The sequence below is a fragment of the Zootoca vivipara genome, chromosome 16, assembly GCF_965207765.1.
Source record: "Zootoca vivipara chromosome 16, rZooViv2.hap1.1, whole genome shotgun sequence".
Lineage (NCBI taxonomy): Eukaryota > Metazoa > Chordata > Lepidosauria > Squamata > Lacertidae > Zootoca > Zootoca vivipara.
The window spans coordinates 35,867,667-35,873,666 of NC_142599.1; the positions used below are offsets into that span (position 1 = coordinate 35,867,667).

Sequence of the window (6,000 nt, forward strand, 5' to 3'; positions counted from 1 at the left end):
CTGCATTGTGACCATCCCAGGACCCATCCTCTCGGCTAGCTGTGAGCCCGTGGCCGTGGGAGGAAACGCTCCATGCTCCCCTGGTGGTTTGGGCAGTGGGCTCCTTGGAGCCGGTTCTCTTGGAGCCGGTGCTCTCGGAGCTGGTGCTCTCGGAGCTGGTGCTCTTAGAGGATCTCGTTTTGGAGTTGGGGGCCGCTATGGATTCGTTGGAGACAGAGGAAGCATCTGTTACAGCCCCTGGTAAGGTCACATGGACTATCAAGTAGCGAGAAGAAGTCAGATCCAGATAAGTTTAGCTATGATGAGCACCCCAATCCCAGTCAGTCCCAATGGGAGCTGGGGGAATGTTCATCATTCCTGGGAATCAGGCCCAGCTAGGTTTTTCATGCATCTCTTTGCTATCTAAACTTGCTCTCACTATTTATGTTCCTCTCTGATGTTTATTTATTTATTTGCCTACAGCTCTTCGGGGCACATGTTCCTATGGCAGAGTAAAGAGCACATGAATTATTCTCTCTGTCGATGAAATTAGCACACTCAGTTGCACCGGAACTTCTGGGTAACTGGGGACCTTCTGTAAAGGAGAGGAGCTATAATGTTCTTTAAATACATCGCCTCTCTCAGAAATAAATAAGCTGTTCAATCACATGAGCTTTCTGCATTTTGCCCTGTTCAAACCTGATTGTTGTTCACCGAAATGCTGTCTTCTTCATTCCTAATAAAATTTACACTGCATCATAGCACTGGTTTTTTTGTTTTCTTTTAAGATCTTAGGACTGGATTCAAACAACCCAGCATTCAGAATTCAGCACTGGGACTCCCACTAGTGCAACAGGGCTTCCCCCCCCCTCTCCTGTGCCCCCTCATAACTGCATGTCCTTCATATCGTCTCTGGAGGGTCAGCAGAACCCCCATAATACCATGTGGAGGTTGGTGGAGAGTGTGGCCTCCTTCCAGAGAGCAAGCAGAAGTGTTTTTGCTGATAGAATGGTCAGAAGCACATGATACATGAACACTTTCCCTAGAGTTGACTCCAATATTATTCAAGCCCATGAGAACAACGGCATATGGCAGTTTTATGGTCAGAACTTTAAATGGTTACACTCTGAGTTTAAATGAGTTGGGATTGACCCACAAATGGTCAGCTAGATTGCTGTTGCAATCTATTTTGGGAGCATAAAAAGCAACATTAGGTATAATAAATTAATCAAGACAATGGTAAATAAATACACAACAATATATGGGCCCATATAAGAGTCTTTTTGGAGCCTGGGAATTGTCTTTCTAGATTGGTATAACTTTGTACTAGTCCTCTCACGCACTCTTTTCACAGCATCAGTCACCTAAACTCCTATTACACCTTTCCAGAAACCATACGATATTTAATCGTATAGAACTGCAGTGCGAGTCTGTAGCATTTAACTACTTTGGGCATAGTTTGCCAGAGCTATGCACGTCTGTAAATCTATCTAATATATTAAATTATTGCTTAATTTAATATATTAATAATTTAATATATTAAATAATTTAATATATTAAATTATTGCTTAATGTGAGACGAACCCCACTGGTTTTGGCTAGTGGCTCATCTAGGCTGTCTTACAGATATAACGGTGTCCGATCAGGTGTTCCCCCAGAAGCCCACAGTTAAGGAAGGGATTCAGCTCAATGGTAGGTTTTGCTCCTAAGGTCTTTACATTTGTAGAGACTTTAGCAAAGAGACTTATGTAAAAGTATATTCGAGAACATAATACTGGTGGGAAAATTATAAAACAAATCACGTTAGTTAAAAATTATTGTGTTTTGGATCTTGCCAAGTGTTTAAAAAACATAAACGGCAGGTGGTAAAAAATACAGAAGACTGTGGTCTTATATGATTTTCATTTCACTGCTTCCAAACTTTTCCGGGCTCGTAAACAATTTCATACTAAAATAATCCCAAGTCAGTCTTTTGCATGTGGAGACCTTTCAACCACCCCCAAGAAATAAATTCAGACAAGACTCAAATTTTTGGTTTGGTTTTTGGCAGAATTTAGGCCACAACTTTATTGATTATGATCAAGTGAGTGGTTGCATAGGCTCTGTTTTGACTAGTTACCTGCACCCTTGCAGGCAGCGCTGACTCTGGGCACCAACCATAAGTCAGCCTCGGGTGAACACCTGGGACAGTGGCAAGCAGGAGCCCTGCTTGGCTTCCACCCAGATGAGCCCTGGACTCAGGCTCCGGGCACAACCCTGCACGGGGAAGGCCAACCATGAGTCCATGGATTCCTTCTTAAAGGAATATCCAACGCATAGGGATGGCTAGGCATCCTGCCACCCCTATCACCTGAACCAGAGCCTATCCGCAACCTTACAAGTTGTGACAATTTGCTACGTGGCAGGTGAAACCCAAGGGGCACCAGCCAATCAGCCAAGTGGGGAACATTCCTGCCGTGCCCCTGTCCCAACGACAGGCGACACATGACGGCATAGCAAGATGAAGTGCAAGCCCTAAATATAGGGAGAGGTGGGTGGGTGTTCCGATGCACTGAGCCCGAAAGAGGAAGCTCAGGGACATGTGCATCGGTTAAATAGTAGTCCCTCAATCACTTTGACTGGCATCCCTCAGGCCCAATTGCTCCCGAGATCGAGGGACCACCAATAGGGTGTTGTGGCCGCTCCAATGTTCCCACCCACAACACAAGGTCTGGTTGTCAGGTCCCACCACAACACGTGCCCTCTTGTTAGGGAGGACCCAATTAAAGTGATTAATGTATGACTACAGGCAGTGGCGGAGGAACCTTCTCCGGCATCCGGAGCGGGACTCCGAGGGGCGGGGCAAACTGCCCAGTGGAAAACGTGCGACGTCTGTACCTAGTGTGCATGTGCAGCATCCTGTATGGAGTGCGCACACGCAGCAGCCAGTGCAGTTGGACCAGGATCGGTCTGATATGCTCAAACTGTCTAGCTCCAGAGAGCAACCTGGCCGCTGAATTCTGCACTTGCTGAAGTTTCTAAACTATCTTCAGAGGCAGCCCTACGTATAACACATTGCAGTAATCTAACCTTGAGATTACCAGAGCATAGACAACAGTAGTTAGGCTATCCCTGTCCAGATAGAGGCGTAGCTGGGACACCAGCCAAAGCTGATGGAAGGCACTCTGGGCCACTGAGGCCACCTGAGCCTCGAGCAACAGCATAGGATCTAGGTGTACCCCCAAGCAATGAACCTGCTCCTTCAGAGGAAGTATAACTCCATCAAGAGCAGAAGATCCGATCTCTCACCCATCTGGTCTAGGGAACCACCCACTAACAGTGCCTGAGTCTTATCTAAATTGAGCTTTAGTTTGTTGGGTCTCATCCAGTCTACTACTGAAGGAAGACAGTGGCCCAGCACTGCCTCCCCTAAAGGAGAAATAGAGCTGAGTGTCATCAGCATACTGCTGACAACGTACTCCAATACTCTGGATAAACCCACCCAGCGGTTTCATGTAGATGTTAAACAATGTAGGAGTAGGATTGAGCCCTGCAGAACCCCACATTGAAGGTTCTATGCATAGCTGCCAAGTACCCCGTTTTCCCCGGGAAACCCCCGTTTTTACTTACCTTTTCCCGGTGGTCCCCCGTATCACTCCGTCTCCCGTTTTTCTCTGTTATTTTCTCCTGCCGGTGGCCATTTTTTCTGATTTGCCCTTCTATGGGCACCAAAAATGGCCGCCACCGACTTCAAAAGTCACATCTATGCATGACCGGAAGTGCGTAGACGCGACTTCCGGTGTCGGCGGTGGCCATTTTTGGTGCCCATAGATGGACGGGGCGACACCGGAAGTTGTGTCGATGCACTTCCGGTCATGCGTAGAAGCTACTTTTGAAGCCGGCGGTGGCCATTTTTGGTGCCCATAGAAGGGCAAAGCGACACCAGAAGTTACGTCGACGCAACCTCCGGTGTCACACGGCTGCCGGTCCCGGATTCTTCAGTCCGGGACTTGGAAGGTAAGGTTCTATGAGGCTGAAAAACATTCCCCAATTAACACCCTCTGGGAACGACCATCCAAGTAGGCCTGGAACCAGCGCAAAACGGTGTCACCCACCCCTAGTCTGGAGAGTCCCTCTAGAAGGTTACCATGGTCAATGGTATTGAAAGCTGCTGAGAGGTCAAGAAGTACTAACAGGGACATGTATCCCTTCTCTCTCTCTCTCTCTCTCTCTCTCCCTGCCCAGTTGAGAAAACAGGATCCAGATGCATTGGGCCAGTGACACGTTGGGGCAGAACCATGGTTGTCATGGCAGCCATGAAGTCCTGAGCCACGCCAACCTAGGCATGGTTGTTGAAGTCCCCCAGAACCAGCAGTCTAGGCCTCCTCAACCCTGCCTCCGAAACCAGCTCCATCAGCTCAGGCAGGGAGACCGCTAGTCGGTTAGGTGGGCAGTAAATCAGCAGAATCCATAATCTGTCTTGATTGCCCAGTGCTAAGGACACATGCTCTAGATCCTACCCAAATTGAACAGAGAGCTGGGATGGAGAGAAGAAGGGAGGAAGAGAAGCTCTATAGACCACAGCAGCAACTTCCACTCCTTGACCGCCAACTCTGCCATGGTGCTACGCCGAATACCCACGTGGGCACAACTGGGTGAGACCAGATACACCCTGCTCTCCCGGGTCTTAGTGAAACAGCCCAGATTGGCCTCCTCACCCACAATCCAGCCATAGATAAGGGTGGCCTTACCATGAGCTGACCTGGTACTCAGCAGCAGAAGGAGCTGCAGACCCGAAGGCTGGCTGATAGGACAACCACAGTTCCCCATGTTGGAGGAAGGGCTGGCGCATGCATAGCTGCCAAGTTCTCCCCTTTTTTAAGGGAAATTCCCTTATGCTGAATAGGCTTCCTCGCGAGAAAAGGGAAAACTTGGCAGCTATGGGCACATGGCACAGCCAGTAACTTACGTAGCCTGTGCCTTCTTCCACACCATACTTCCCCCTACACTGAACCACTGTAAATCACTTTTTCTTTATCAATGGGATCTCTATGTGGATTTTTAAAATATTCTTTTTAAGCGATGCTCGTGAAGTGTGATTGAGACTGAACAGGTGGTGGAGGGGACTAGGTGGATCCAACTTCCCACAATTAATTATACTCTCAACCACCGATCAACCAGCTTTATTGATTAAATTCCAAAGGAAGAAAGTGTGTCAAGCCTTCCAACTCCCTCCTCAAGCGCTGTGCACTTTTCTGGGAAGGAGATAGAATTGCCCTGACCACCTAGGAGAAAGGGAATGGGAACCTCAGAAGCTACGTTGGAGCCAGGAAAGTCTTCGATGGTGCCATTGCTCTGAAAAATGTTGGGGATCCCCTCTGTAATGTACCCCACCTATGCCGTGTCATGTAAGGATTCTAGAAACTCCCTAAAATGTGCCCCAATCCTCCCAAGAATGCTCCAGAAATGGATGGCCTTGATTGGAATCCAATTCTCTTCACATTAATCCATCTTTAAGGAAGAAAAGAGTCTAAATGCTAAAGCAGAACAGGAAACCAGAGCTAGGATGCCGTGTAAGTTTTATTAGGAATGCGGGGGTGGGGGGAGATACATAATTGAACAAATTCTCAAGAAGTTGGTTATTTTTTTGAAAAGGACAAATCTGAAGAAATATACATAAATTGTCTCTGTATTGCAAATCTTGTCCCAGAAGGAGATCAGTTCTATTTGTGGGATTTATAAAACTTTCCCCACCTCTGCCATTTTCACAGAGGTACCAAACTGACTGGGCATAAATTCCAGGGGCAGAGTTCCTTGTCCATACTGTTTCTGTTCTTCACTATGCTGGAGGGGAGCGAAAGAGGTGTACATACAATAAATAAAAGCCAAGGGAGGGGAAAGCACATAAACAGTGGGATAGAGGGGGATTATGTTAAGATGAGAAATGGATGCATGAAAGACAGCCATGGGTCAGATTTGCAGGCTTGCTGGACACCCCCAGTGTCCAGTGGCTTCATCAGGAATTGAGGATGCTCAGCATAT

General features: G+C 47.5%; 1 pseudogene; it reads right to left on the bottom strand.

The window, feature by feature from the left end:
* Positions 1-2,750: 2,750 nt before the first annotated feature.
* On the bottom strand, positions 2,751-4,788 carry LOC148683177 (uncharacterized; annotated as a pseudogene).
* Between the last annotated feature and the right edge of the window lie 1,212 nt (positions 4,789-6,000).